This window comes from Micropterus dolomieu, linkage group LG01 (genome assembly GCF_021292245.1).
Source record: "Micropterus dolomieu isolate WLL.071019.BEF.003 ecotype Adirondacks linkage group LG01, ASM2129224v1, whole genome shotgun sequence".
In the NCBI taxonomy this organism is placed as follows: Eukaryota; Metazoa; Chordata; class Actinopteri; order Centrarchiformes; family Centrarchidae; genus Micropterus; species Micropterus dolomieu.
In genome coordinates, this window is record NC_060150.1 from 3672717 (window position 1) to 3688312 (window position 15596).

The 15596-nt window shown below is 39.6% G+C and overlaps 1 protein-coding gene across 1 annotated transcript in view; it reads left to right on the top strand.

Annotated features, from left to right (window-relative positions):
- Window positions 1-15596, top strand: part of mfsd6a (major facilitator superfamily domain containing 6a) — a 44074-nt gene that overhangs the window by 10318 nt on the left and 18160 nt on the right. Inside the window, exons 5-7 of the mRNA XM_046052393.1 lie at window positions 1261-1476; window positions 5922-6006; window positions 9869-10165. The gene's annotated coding sequence lies outside the window, so the exon portion shown is untranslated. The remainder of the gene's footprint in view (window positions 1-1260; window positions 1477-5921; window positions 6007-9868; window positions 10166-15596) is intronic.

The window sequence follows — 15596 nt, forward strand, 5'->3', positions numbered from 1 at the left end:
GGTCTCGGTGTCCTTAAAAGTTAACATAGATCGAATTTTTGCTATATTTCTAAGTTGATAAAAACATGATTGAACAAGCTTTGTGGTGTGCTGCTCCAAATTTAAATTACTATCAAACCAAACACCAAGGTTCTTTGCCACAGGCTTAATGTGATTTACTAGGGAACCAGCAGATGGCAGTATTTGATTTGCCATCTGCTGGGACCCGATGACCAGGATTTCTGTTTTGTCTGAGTTCAGCTGGAGGAAATTATTTGACATCCATTTTTTAACTTCACAAAGGCAGTTGTTAAGTGAACTCATCATTCCAGGGTCTGTGGATCTGACGGGCAAGTATATTTGTGTGTCATCAGAATAAATATGAAAAGAAATGCCATGTTTATGGATAATATGTCCAAGGGGAAGCAGATACAAGGAAAACAAAATGGGTCCTAAGACCGACCCCTGAGGCACACCAAATTTAACTGGACAGAATGAGGAGACATAGTTGTTTACAGACACGTAAAACTTCCTATTTGACAGGTAGGATGAAAACCATTCTAGGGCAGTACCAGAGATCCCCACCCAGTGCCTCAGTCTGTCTAACATGATGTTGTGATCAATGGTGTCAAAAGCAGCGCTAAGGTCCAGGAGTACCAGGACTGAGCACATGCCTTCATCAGCGACCTTCCTATAAGTTTTAAGACAATCTTGCCAAATTAAACGAGAATTTTCAGATCAGCACTTCCACAAATCATTAGTGTCACCAGGGACGATCTAGAAATCTATACATTTAAATTCTTATACCAAGGTATTCTCAATTCAAAACTCTACGAATCAAAAATATACAATATACAGAATAATAAAAAGCAGTCATTGACATCTTCAGCCCAAAGCTTTATGGCTCCAAATCATGAACGTAGGGAGATTATAAGGAAAATAAAAAGATCTTCACCTTTAGCTAAACCCTTCATAGGAGCTACAGGTGAACACGCTGATGAAACATAATCCTTTAATGCGGTTTGTGTTCATTTGGCAGATTTTTTTTAGCCTTGTTTGTTGTGTTAACTTTGATATGATAATGTTTAATAATTCAGAGTAGTTTCAGCGTCCTGCTGCTGTTTTTTGTTTTTTTTCCCCCAGTTTTCCAAGAAGCTGCTGAAGCTCACAGATCTGCCTGACCTAAAAGCTCTGACATCTCAAGGGGCGATCACACACTGAGCTGCCAAAATTACTGTGTGTGTGTGTGTGTGTGTGTGTGTGTGTGTGTGTCTGGGCTAGAGAGCCCCGACCTCGACCTAGATACTGGAAAAACAACCGGTTCAAGGAGACGAAGAGGACGGGATGAGAGACAGAAATATGGGAGGTCGAGGAGAAAACGTCTGAGAGAGGAAAAACTAAATGTGGTGACCAAAGATTGGAGGAGAAAAGACAATACAGAGGAGAGGAGGAGGGTGATGAAGAGGAGGAGAGGACAGCAGAGTAAGATCAGATGAAGTGAGTAGAGTAGTGTTGGTTTGGAGGTCACAGCCTCCCTCCTGTTAACCTGATGGATCCACACTGACAACCACAGACCACTGGAGACTCTGTGTGTGTCTGTGCACTTGTTTTACTATATTCACTACGTTCCACTATACTAGTGGGGACCAACATGCTGGACTCCGCAAGTTTAAGGGGCTGTTTGAGGGGCAAGACTTGGTTTTAGGGTTTAGGTTAGAATTAGGTAAAGGTTAAGGGTAGGGTAAGGGTTAAGGTTAGACTTGTAGTTGTGATGGTTCAGGTTTATGTAAGATGCTAGAGAATACATTATGTCAGTGACAGGTCCCCACAACGATAGTACCACAAGGCAATGTGTGTTTGTTCTACTTCAACCTCTCTCACACAGTTTTCCTCCTTCTTTGTCCGGGAGGTGTTTTCTTTACCGACTGTGGTCTTGTCTGGTTAACACACACACACACACACACACACACACACACACACACACACACACACACAAAGGTCAGAGGTCAAACAGGAAGTATTGTGGAAGCCTGTACAGAAGGCAGTGTTCACATCCACCACAGTGTGCAAGGTCACAGGGCAGCAGTAGTACTGGTAGTAATAGTATTTGTACCTGTACCTACAGTAGATTCAAGTTGCCGCCGTAGCAATGTAGCAGCAGTAAAACTTATTGTAGCTGATGTCTTTGCAGTATTTGTATTTGTAGTAACAACTTCATTGGCCGTGGCAGTAGCTGTACAAGAAAAAGTGTACAGTATACATCAATAGTAATAATTGTAGCAGTAGTTGTAGTAGAAGTAGTTGCAGGAGTTTGTAATAGTTGCTGTTCTTGCAGTAGTACTTGAAGTAGTTTTTGTTAATTGCAGCAGTAGTTGTGGTACTAGTAGTATTTATTGCTGTACTGTTTTATTATGTTTTGTGAGGTGACCTTGAGTGTTCAGAGAGGCGCCTATAAATTACATGTATTATTATTTTTATTAGTAATAGTAGCTGTATTGTAGTAGTACTGGTAGCTGTAGCAGTATTTAAACAATCCGTTGCAGTTAGTAGTGGAAGCCTTTGCAGTAGTAGTAGTATTAGAAGTAGCAACTTTACTGCTTATTCTAGTAGTGGCACTGGAAGTAGAAGTTTCACTATAATTATAATACTTGTAGTTGCAGTAGTTGCAGTTTCCAGTAGTAGTAATAGTAGTAATTCAAGATTAATTAATAATTTTATTTCCATCTTAATTGTTAGAGTAATGATACTTTTAGCAGTAGCAGCAGTGCTTCAGCATATATTACTGTAATACTAGCACATTGCTCATGTACTTCTTCTTCTACTCATGTAAATAATGATTTGAGTTTTTCAGAGATTGTTGTCACTACAGCAACATAAATCTAATTGACATTGATTAAAATAGATATAAAGACAACGTAGACAGTGATGATGGAGACGATGATACTCGGGATGACAGCGCTGGCGCTCACACTGGTGAGGATGATGCTGATTATGATGATGACAGCAGTGATGATGTTTATTCAAAGGAATTAGTTCACACTCGGTGAGGAGTCTTTTGTTCTGGATGTTTCTGCTTGTAAATACACAAACTTTCAGCGCTGGTGCAGCGTTGAGAATATTATTGTAAGATCTCTCTCTCTCTCCGCATCTGAAGCTTGCCTAGAAGCAGAAACGTGTCTTTACAAACACAGAGACTTCGTGCCAAGACGTGAGAGAGGAAACTCCTGCCAACACACTTTGAAAGGCCTCTGTAGTGTGTTGTGATAGTCCAGTGAACCTGCTCGCACCTGTTTACCTGACAGCACACTGGGGAAAAAACACAAAATAAACTGGAGGAAGAACTTGTCTGCAGATAAAATGACCTTAAATACCATTAAAACAGTTGTTTTATTTTAGATTTTATCAGGCTAACATTTCATTGTCAAGGTGTTTTGACTGTTTGTGTAATAAAATAAACTGTATTTAAAATCCAGTCAGTGCATCAAAAGGTCAACATTTTATACATATTTATAAATAATATATAATAACTTTAATTTAATTGTCATTTAAGTTTATCACAAATCTGCAAAAGGGCTACAGATTTATAAAGTCTAATATATTTACAAATGCATTTTATGAGAAATTTATATTAGTTAGGTCACATTTATAAATAAATTTTAAGGGATTTCAACGTATTGATACATATATAAACCTTAATTTACAATAAAGAATATGAATATTAGTTATATAATGCTTTAAAAGGCATGTTGATAAAAGTCTGTCCTATTTAAAAATGTATAAAAGTTTAACATAATGTATTAGAATACTGTGTATAAAAGTATTTCAAGGCAAATTTTTAAAGAATTCAAAATTTATAACAAATATTATGTCACATACTGAAAATCCAGATCAACTTTTATTTATTAGCTCATTTGTAAATAATTTACAACGTCACTCTTCACATGATCAGAGACAGGTGAGGAAAAAATATCCACATTAATATAATAATAATATTAATAATAATAATATTTATTTATGTAGCACTTTTTAAAATCCTACCAAGAGTTTCACAAAGGCAGGAAAGTAAAACAATCTGTAAAAGCATCAGGTTTAAAAGATTTACACACATTATACAGTCCAGGATACTACTGGATCAGCACAAATAGTTCAACAACAAAAAACTGTGTGAAAGCATAAATGTCATAATAAGTCACCCAGTAGATTTTTGTTCAGATTTATAAAAGTTAACATAAACATATTTTTCAGCAGCTGAGGTCGAGCTCACGGTCTGGTTGTTAACAGCTGCTGTAATTAAATATCACGTTAACACCATAGACTGTATATGAAAAGGTTAACACCTTCCTGGTCGTCCTGTCTGTCAGATCTGAAGACCTTATGGAGGACTTGACCGCGGCAGGGACAATCTGCTCCAGCCGACCCTCTCCTTGTTTTTGTGACCTCTGCGACCTCTCTGAGGCTCTTCCTGTCACCGAGCCAGAGCTGCCATGTTGGATCTGAGGAGGGGCGCGAACGAGCCGCCGCCCTGCACCGCTACTGTCGCATTCATTAACACCGCCGTCTGTCTCTCACAGACACACACAGCTGGACGCACACTTTCACACATCCTGTATAAGTTTGTACACACTGACTTCACTGTTCTGCTCTGCAAAGCAGCTTGATGTCAACCCTGATTTTGTCAAAAAGTGGTTCTGTAAATACATTTGAATTTACTTTATTTGTCAGAGGTGTGAGTGACAGAGTGGGATGATTGACAGCTGATGGGCGGGACCTGGATTAGCAGGGCCGTAGCCAGGATTTAATGGGTCTATCTAGGGACGTCCCTACGAGGGGGGCACTATCACGATCCTGGTCTGGTCCTGTCTGTACTTCTCCCGTCTCTCCTGTTTTACTTTTATGGTCCTTCTGCTCTGTCTGTTCTGTGTTTTGGGTCCTGGTTTCTGTCTGTTTCTAGTCTTGTGTTGGGGTTGGGCTTCATCTGCTGTTCATGTCTAGTCTTGCGCCCAGATTTGTGTCCTTTCTTTTCACCCTGTCTGGCTTGATCTGTATTAAGTGTTTGTACTCCCGCCCTGCTCGTTTGTGTATAAATGGTTGTCATTTCAGTTCTGTCTTTGTCATGTACTAGTAGTCGGTTACCTTTCTCTGCGCACCTGTTGCTACCCTGCCTGATGGTCACGACTTTTGGTTTTCACTCCAGCTCATCCTTTGTTTGAAGTTTTTGGACACCTTATTTGTGAGGGCTGCCTTTTGTTTGGACGCTCCCCCTTTTAAGTGATACATCTCTGTCTAGCTCAATAAATATCTGAGAACCGATCTGGCTGTGTCTGCCTGAGATTCACAACCATTCCTAACATGAGTATTACTAAAGTACTGCTACTTTTGCTACTACTTCTACTAGTACTAATTTTAGTGCTAATGGTGTGCTAGTACTCATACTACTGCAAAACTATTACTACTACCACATATGCTTCTATTACATGCACTGCTACTAGCATCTTTTCTATTAATGAATACTTGTGTTGTGGGCATTAAAATAGGGTAAATTTGTAACCACTGAGACAAGAATATCTACTTTCAAGAGACAATACAAGATACAGTATGTACACTGCATTTATATATATTTAATACAGGGATTTGCTCACCAAGTATAAAAATTAAACACTGGAAGATACATACCTAAAAAGCAAGGTGGAAGTAGTGCACTGTACCAGCTACATAAACTACTAACTACATAAAAAATACTGCTGTTTCTACTACTTACTAGTACTAGTACATACTTTCACTACCACAACTACTGTTCCTTCTGCTCTGTTATAGACTGTGTCTGTACATGTACTGCCATTACTGTTATTACTACTACTACTATTCCTGTCACTGTTGCAACTGCTGCTGCTGAGAGGGATCAATAACATTTTTTCTCCTGCTGTGAAACCTCTTGATTTCAGACAGACCTGTGTCGCCACCTGCTGGCTGCTTTGAAAACAGCACACAGGTCAGAGCGATGACGTCACAACAAAGTCACCCGCTAAGGTAGGGAGAGGCAAACTCATATATGTGGCATTAATTGATCGTTTATCAAACAGGAAACTGGTTCAATCAAAGAAGAGCTTGACTTGAAAATTTCACACAATACAGGTCAGATTCAGTGGATAAAACATCAAAATGCTGCTTACATGTTAAACAGTCCAATAATATGATGTATACGAAATAATATAACTCTCTGAAGTTACTTTTACTTGAATACTTTTAAGTGCATTTTGCCATTAATACTTTTACTGAAAGTGAAAGAGTATTGTTACAGAGTAGTATTTCTGCTTCTATTCAGGGACAGATTTGAGTTCTTCTTCCACTGCTGCTGATCATCACTGTAATCTGTTTTCTGACACTGATTTATTATTTTGTGTCTGTGTGTTATCAGTTTATAATATTATCATTTGTTTTAACTTAAAAATCAATCAATCAAAAAATATTTGTTTAAAACCTGCAATTTCACCTCCATTTCTCCCAAATTATATAAAATAAAATGAATTTATTTATAAAATATAGAAAACTTTGCACAATATTAATTTAGGCATGTTGTGCATTTTATTGTACTTCTCTGCACTTACTTTGTATAGATGTGTCTGTCTGCCAAGTTAATTAATGTAATGTAGTATAATGATGATCTTATGCTCACTAGATGTGTTTGAAGTAAATACAAATACCAAATGTCCTCATGAAGTAAGATGAAGTTGGACTTCCAGCAGCAGAACATGAAGATAATCCTCGTCCTCAGGGATTAGCGTCTTCACAGAGACTGAAGCAGCTTTCATGTGCTTCACCGTCTCACTGTAATCCTCTGGGGTCATAAAACACCCTCTGCATGATACTGTCAGTATCTGTGTACTGCATATACTGTGTAAACATATGTGCAGTATTTCTATTTCACACCCAGAAACCACAGTTTGGTAGATTAGCAGTATTTTTATAGATAATTAGAAGAACAAATGAACAGTGGTAGAGGTAGTGACAGCAGCTGTACAACTAGTACTAGAAGTACTAGAAGAAGTGGAGGTAACAGCAGGTGGTAGTAGTGGAAGCAGAAGAGTAAAAAAGTAGCAGTAATAGTAGTAACAGTAGTAGTAATAATAGTTGTGGCAGCAACAATACCAATAGTAGAAGTAGTGGTAGTAGGATATTTTGACAGATACCGTTGACACTACTACTAAAATAAACACATTATGATATGAAGTATTGGTTAGAAAAGAGTGGATATCATTTACGTTTTAACTATTTACCTCTATTAGCAGCCAGTAGCGGCTGAAATGTAGGAGTTACTCACTATAGAAGTACTGTAGTTGTACTAGAAACACTATAAATAGAAGAAGTACAAGGTAGCAGTAGCAAGAAGTACAAGCGGTAGTAGGAGTAGGACAAGAAGTCATCGTAGTATAATAAATTAATATATTAATGAAAATATCCAAAATAATGAATCAGATGTGTAATTTAATGAACACAATTAAAGTGAAACCTGTCATGTCCCGGGCGTATAGCAGGGTATAATGTCGATGGCAGGAACATTTGCAATAATCAAATAAAGTATACAAGAGGCAGGCAACCGAAGTACTTTCCAGCTGCTGTTATTGTGCAGAACAATTAACCAGGTCCAGTCAAAGGCTGCCGTGAAACCGGATCCCTGCAGATAACCGATACCTGTGCCATTGCTGACACTGTCTGGAGGCAACGACTGAAGAGTCTGCACCTCCAGTGTCTCCAAAAAACTGTTAAAGCTGTTAAGAAATGCACACAATGTAAACAAATAGTGCCTTTGTGAAGAGAGAAGCAGATATTTGAAGGAATTAATTTCAACTACTATCCTTTTTTATTCATTTAAGCAACAAAGAGGGACACGAAATACAAAATACACTGACAAAGTACATGAAATATTGAGTTTAAAACCTGCTGGTAGGTGGATTCTTGTTAGCTTTGGGCTGAGCTAGGCTAGCTGTTACCCCCTGTTTCCAGTCTTTGTGCTAAGCTAAGCTAACCGTCTGCCGTTAGACGTGAGAGTGATATCACTATTTTCAAGAAAGCAAAAAAGTTGTTTCCAAAAATGTCAAACTTTTGCTTTAAGTACTAAATTGTCACCAACACAATATTGTAGAAAAAGTTATTTTAATCTTTAAAACCAAATGAGGTAAAAACCTTGTTGTCTCCTGCTACTATATGCATACAGTTTGTTTAAAGTATTTGTAAATAGTTTCCATATTTATGTATTTTTTAAAGTCTAATGCAACTTTAAAGTTACAGTAAAGTGAAGTGGGTTTAACTACTAAACTGAGCCATAACAGGGGGAAAAAGTGTTTTTAGTGGCGGTGGTACGCCGCCACCCATCTCATCCTGTGATCAATCAGTTAATGAGAGTCTTTTCCCCTGAAGGTTAATGTTTTATTTCATGAACGCATATACATTTTTTATGATGTCAGCAAGGTCTTTGTTGAAGGTGAGGTTATTAAAACACAGACGTTCAACAACACACCATGTTCAAGTTAAGCTGTGTTGGCAGATGCATTTATTCTATGGTCGAGAAAACACTGTAATAATAATAAATAGGACAGGATTAGCATTTATTGTCTCTCTTGGGAGAAATATGTCTTCAAGAGACCACAGAGTGCCATCTGTGCCATACAATCACATGAACACATGAATAACATTAAACAGCTTTTAATATATACGGTCGCACAACACGTAACAGTACAATAACATTTAGCAGTTACCTACACATATTGTCACAGTACAATAACATTTAACACTTTGGTTACTTCATAATAAATAAATATTACATGATACAGGATTCCCCACAATAATTAAACTGATAGATATTGTAGTTTATTATTGCACATTCTGTACAAATACATTTTACAATTTGCACATTCAAGTTACACGCTACGAATTCCCTACAGTAATAAGTTGCAAGTAAAGGTATCTAGTAGAATTAAAACATCACCAGTGAAACCAGTACCTCAACTGATACTTTTTATAACCACACCGCAGCAAAAAAGGACTATTTGTTTGGTTTTGCTTGCAGCCAAACATGCAAGCAACTCACCGAACGAAAGATGAGAGCACGCTTTTTTCCCCTTATGTGGCTGCACCATAAACTGTATAAAGAAAAGTCCAGGCAGATTTTAACAGCCGCTCACCTTCAGCTGCATCTCAGGCGTGTTCGTCACTGTTGCAAGTTTATCACCACAAGCTTGACTTTCCGATGGTTTCATCTTCTGGTATCATTTAACACTGTACATTTTTATTTGCTGTTCACATCACTTGTCACTGATCGATCGCTGTTCCATCACATCAGTTAAGCACTTTGCTGGCGCAGCAGCGATCAGCAGATTTTACTGATGGAGCCTCAGGCTGCAGCTGCGGCTGCTTCAGGTGCAGTTGGTTTGATCGGCTGGACGTGCAGCCTCTCTTTACTCTGGAGTCTTTACTGTAGTTTAGTGACTTGTTTAAACAGACTCCTCACTCGTTTTATACTTGTGACTGTCGTTTTTGGAGGTTTGCAACTCACCTCTAAAGGAAAAAACATTGGCAGAGATCTTTCAATTCACTCAAACAGAAATTTCCCCCTTCCTAAAGCTAAAGCTTATCTTAAATATTACACTGAAGTACAGATTTGAGTTACACATACTTTTCATTCTTTATATTACTACACTAATTTCCGAGGGAAATACCTTTCACTCCACTACAAGTGGAGACATAAGACATCATAATTAATAACTATGATGCATTTTATAGATTAAAAATTAGTAACTTACACGCTACTCTGCGTTTAGTACTTTTACTTGATATGTTCAATGCAAGACCAATAAAGTACTTGTAATGGATTTTCTTTTTGTGCATGTCCTAGTTTTGGAGGGGAAACATGAACAGACGTGTTCTCCTTTAAGGACTGAAGAAACAGATATTGGGTTGAAGAGCTGCCGTACAAACCACACTCTCTGATTCCTCGATGGATGGAGGTGGATGGATGATGGCGGCGGCGGAGGCAGCGGAGAGTGGTTTATCTCTGCCGGGGATTTGGACAGTATTAGTGTAATCCTTCTCTCTGTGACCAACAGGTCCGCTCATCAGCTATACGTCCACGCTTCATCCTACAGATGAGAATAAACACTCACATCTGGGCTGCAGCTCGCGTCTGATATCTGTAAGTAGAGATTTACAGCGTTGAAGAACATCATGTTCCACTTACTGTCATCTGACGTTTTTTCTGTTTTCTTTTTGGCCTAATGAATCCCTTTCTCCTTTTTTATATGTGATACCTTCACATTTATTGAGCTGTTGATGTTGAACCTCAAGACACCAAAGAGCAGCCCCTGAACATTGACCTCTGTGGTTTTGGTTGCTTGTCATGTCAGATCGAGGAATCTTAAGTCATCCCACTGAGCTACAGGTGTAAAAATTGAAAATGCTGCAGCGTTTTCTTTGTGAGATCAAACTACATGACAGTTTGGATCAAGAAATTTAAGGGATGCTAGGAAAGATCAACAGAACAAATGGCGTATTTGGATATTTTGCATTCGGAGCGTTCTGTGATCAGTTTCTGGCCAGACAGGCTGCGGATGTTACCTGTCCTTTCTAATTCTGACTTTTATTAACAGGTCAGATTTTTTTGGTTACAGCTCAGACAGAGCAAGGAGAAAAAGTATTCAGGCTCAAACTCACAGGGTATCCATAAGGGGTGAAATAATAAAAACAGTTTGATTAAACTGGAAATACAACAAATAATACTGTAAATGCTAATAAAATATAACAATAATAAAAAGACCAACAGATACAAAAACAACAACAATATCAAACTATTAACATAAGGAAACTGAATACGCATAAACACACAATCAATATCCAATAAATACATTAAAGTCAGTCAGTAATGGTAAATCATGGAGGAAAACATGTAGTATAACATAAATATGTTATACTGTTTTGTATAAAAACACAACAAAGTCACTACAGAACACTTTGATTTTATTGATATGCAGAGAACAAAACATTAAATATTATTGATATGAAGTATTAAGTGGATACAGAGTGTGTTTTACTTGGTGCATATTTCAAGGGGAGTCAAGGGTGTACTAACAGTATCAGTTTTTTTCTGTTGTGACTGAACAAATAAATCTCTAAATAAACTCAGGAACGACATGGAGATAAACACCCCTCCGCCTGCGATCAATCAAATCCCGCCAGACCTTTTAATTCTCAGCTCTGTGGCCCAGTTTGGCTTCGGTCTCTTAAAGCTCCCCCCCCTCCCCCGACCACAGCGCTCGTGGCTGCGTGGTGAATAATTGACACGCTCTCCTCTGCACTCTGTGTCTCTTTCCATCTCTCTGTCTTTGTCTGCTTCTCCTCGCCGTGACGAACCCTCCCTCCCTCCACCATGTCCAGTTTGCACCTGCTGCCGGGCTGCACGCTGACGACCGACAGCAGGTAAAACAGACGCAAACACGGGAGCAACCGCTGGTAAGACAAAACCCTTAAACATTATAACAACAGAGGCAGAGCAGGGACATATCAGACCTTTTTATCCTCACCTTCTAACAGTTCTCTCTGTGTTGTCTACTGATTCACAGCTTTTGTGAAGGAAGTTTTGATTACCTCCACTCTGATGGAGACTCCGTGATGCTGCAACCTGTTTGCTTTTAAAACCATTACTCTCAGCAGACTGCCAGACTATAACAAGCTGAAATACTTTTTCTCCGGCTAAGAGTGTCTAAATAAGAACATTTCTTTATCTTCTAGAGGAGCTTAATGTTTCCTAGACTTTTCTGATCATTCTTGAATCTAGAAATGGTTCTTGTATCTTATCAAAACCAATTTTTTTGACATCTGCAGGGGAGAAAATACAAGTTTTAAAGGTTACAACATTGTACTTTTATGCTTCGTAGAGCGTTTTCTCCTATTTACTGCCAGTGTTGGGCAGTAATTTGTCACTCAGTATCACTCAGTAACACAATACTGTCATAGTATTACTTTCTCCAGTAACTAGCAGTGTAAGGGATTCCTATTTCCAAAACAGTAATGGTATTACAGTTATTAATCCAAGTAACGAGACAAGTTACTGCATTACCAGAACGCCAAAAACAAAGAATGGAGAATGAGGCTTTCTGACTCCTAACGTTAATTATTGTTCCAGTAAAGTGGATTCAATTCTGAAATGAGCTGCTGAACGTGTTGTGTGTAATACGTAACTAATTACTTTTAATACTCAGTAATAGTAAGATTTTATTTATTATTATAATTTCTGAGTAACTTTCCCAACACTGTTTACTGCAATGTGTTTATTTTCCCAGCCATTGGTTTCCACTCATTTCTGTACGAAATGAAAATCTCAAAATGGTCAACAAACTAAAAATGTGGTTGTTTGTGGTTAAAGAGTTACAACAAACCGCTGAGGTAGTACTTTTGTTTTTTTTACGCTTAAGACGAAGAAGGCGCTTCCTAATTACAAGGTAATCCCAAATGTAAACCATGTTTTGGTGCGACAACTGCGAGCCTGAAACTTTTTAAAGACATTTTGTTTGGTCACTAAATAGTAAACTCCTCTCTGCGGCTGTTTTCAGATAGCTGTGGAGCCATGAAGGAGTTCCTGTTCCTCCTCCTGGTGGTCACTGAGGCGTCCTCCAGGTTGAACAGCAGCGGGTGTGAGCTGGCCTGCGAATGTCAAAGGAGTCTGAAGTTCACCATCTGCTCCAAGGCGCTTTTCACCCAGCTGCCCGACAGAGTCCCGCCCGCCACTGAGCTCCTCGACCTGTCCGACAACCGCATCTCTGTCATCCCTGAACGCTCCTTCAGCAAAAACCGCAAGCTGCGAGTCCTGCTGCTGCAGAACAACAACATCAGCGTGGTGGAGGACGGCGGCTTCTCTCAGCTGGAGTTCCTGCACAAACTGGACCTGAGCTGGAACCGGATCTCCACCCTGACTGAAGGCTTCTCCATCGGCCTGGCCTTCCTGCAGGAGCTGCAGCTCGCCCACAACCGCCTTACGAGCCTGGACGGCCGGAGCTTCCTGCACCTGGACAGCCTCCAGAGGTTAAACCTGACCGGCAACAACATCCACACCGTCCAGGTGAGGTCGTTCTCCCCGATGAGCAAACTGCGGCAGCTCCACCTGGAGGACAACCAGCTGACGTCTCTGAGGAACGGGATCTTCTCCATGCTGCGCTCTCTGGAGGTCCTCAACCTGGCAGGAAACCAGATCAACGAGACAGAGACGGGCGTCTTCAAGCCCCTCGCCAGCATGACGTTCCTCAACCTGGCCAACAACCAGCTGTCCACCATCTACTTCAAGACGTTCCTCGACATCAACGACTACAGCACCCACATCCTGCTGGAGGGGAACCCCTGGAACTGCGACTGCGACCTGCAGAGAGTTTTCCTGAAGCTGCGGAGCATCCAGAGACTCTTCCTGGACGACTACTACAACCTGACCTGCAAGGCGCCACCGGTCCTCGAGGACTACCGGCTGATGGACGTGGACACGGAGCTGTGCCTCGCCGAGACGGTCACAGTGCTCATCATCACCGTCACTGTGGTGATAACCGTGCTGGCCACCGTGGTGATGGGCGAGAGGCAGAGGAAGAAGAGGAAGATCGGGAAGCACTGGACGCAGCAGGGAGATTTTTCAGACGAGTCGGACTACTGAAACAAATCTTTCTTTCTTCTGCCTCTGTCTGAAATTGATCAGTTTCATTCTGTCGTCTCTTCACGGTCTTTATTTATTTCCTGGCTCAGGAAGCGAAGATTAGATTACAGCTGTTGCCTCAACATCGTTGCCGAAATCCCACATGAACACCTGGGAAGAGGTTTCAGATTCTGCAGTTCATTTTGTCAAAGGATTTCCCGTCTGCTTCACACCAAAACGCCTCAACGAGCTTTTAAAATAAACACTTAAACCTTAACTCAGATATTAGTAAAAGTTTCCCATGTCAAATGTTTGAATGGTGAATATAACTTTTTTATGTGAATGGACGTGTGTTAATGCTCCTGATGTGACTGCAAACATTAAATGGGATGTTGTGTCATTTTACTTTGTCTCATGTCTCATTTAAGACCAAATTCTGCCCACATTTTCATGTTTCCAATAAAAAACACCAGCTGTTTCAGTGTAAAATATAAGTGTACGCTGCCCCCTGCAGGTGGAGCAGATGTACTGCATTAAACATCATTTTTATGACATTTGATGTTCTTGCAGCAGCAGATAGGCGGGGTTTGTTTTTTCCTGCTGGTTTAACTTTACAGGAACATCCGTTGTGCTTCCTTTTGCAAACTCCACCCATCTAAAACTACACTCATGTTTAAGGTTTCCACAAACCACAATCACAGGAAAGTGTTTTGATCAAGGTTGATGTGTATTCTTTGAATGCATCTTTGAATACGTTGCCTCTCTAATTCTCTGTCATATCAAAAGAGATAAAAAAAATACTTCCTCTGGCAAGATGAGTAAAAACCCACTTCTAATATGTAACTTTAGCCTCTTCTTTATAAAATAAAGAGCCACGGTTCCCAAAATGTACAACGATTAAAGTTAAAGGAGACAAATCAAGATTTTAAGAGGTTTAAATAACGTCTTCAAGTGAATAAGCTGTATATTGCTATAAACGGTGATGTTTAAGTAACAGTAATGGTGATTTTATACCGGTTATTATTACAGTTGTGACATCTGTGCTGCTCAGTGGTGAGTTTATTGTGATTTATTGTTTTATTTTTATACTCTGTTGTTCCCATAGAAAGTCCTACAGTCTGTGCCGTGCCACTTTCAAATTAATTAATTAATTATGTTTATCATGTGAACGTTTATTTGTTTTTGTTTTTTTCTTTAAAGTTTCCCCTTTAATTGAGACACCAGAGACCTTCAGGCGGAGTCGCTCTTCTGCGTCAATGTGCGTCTTTTGGTATTTAGCGCTGAAGACGACCGGATATGAACAAAATAAAAGCTTAACATTGACGTCCGTGCACATAAACAGCTACCAACAATAAAAATACTTGTGAAATTGTGCCAATAAGTATTGAATGTGGGGCTGTGTCTATTTTTATTATTATTTATTCATGAGATTATTTAATTCATAATTCATTTAATTTAGAAATATAGCTAAAATTCGATCTATGTTAACTTTTAAGGACACCGAGACCATTTTACACGCCTTCATCTCATCACGCCTGGATTATTGCAACAGCCTTTTCACCTGTTTAACCCAAAAATCTATTGATCGACTCCAGACTGTCCAGAACTCAGCTGCCAGGCTTTTAACCAGAACAAAGAAATATGACCACATTACTCCTATTTTAGCTTCATTACACTGGCTCCCAGTATGTTTTAGAATTGAATTTAAAATTCTATTGATCACTTTTAAAGCTCTTCATGGCCTCTCGCCTTGTTATATTTCTGACCTTTTAGTCCCATACGCACCAGCACGTACCTTGAGATCCTCGGGCAGAGGTCTGTTGTCTGTTCCAGAGTCTCGACTGAAAACTAAAGGGGACAGAGCGTTTGCTGTCAGGGCCCCGAGGCTCTGGAACAGCCTGCCCGAGGAAATCAGGTCGGCTGAGTCAGTGAACTCTTTTAAGTCCCTTCTTAAAAC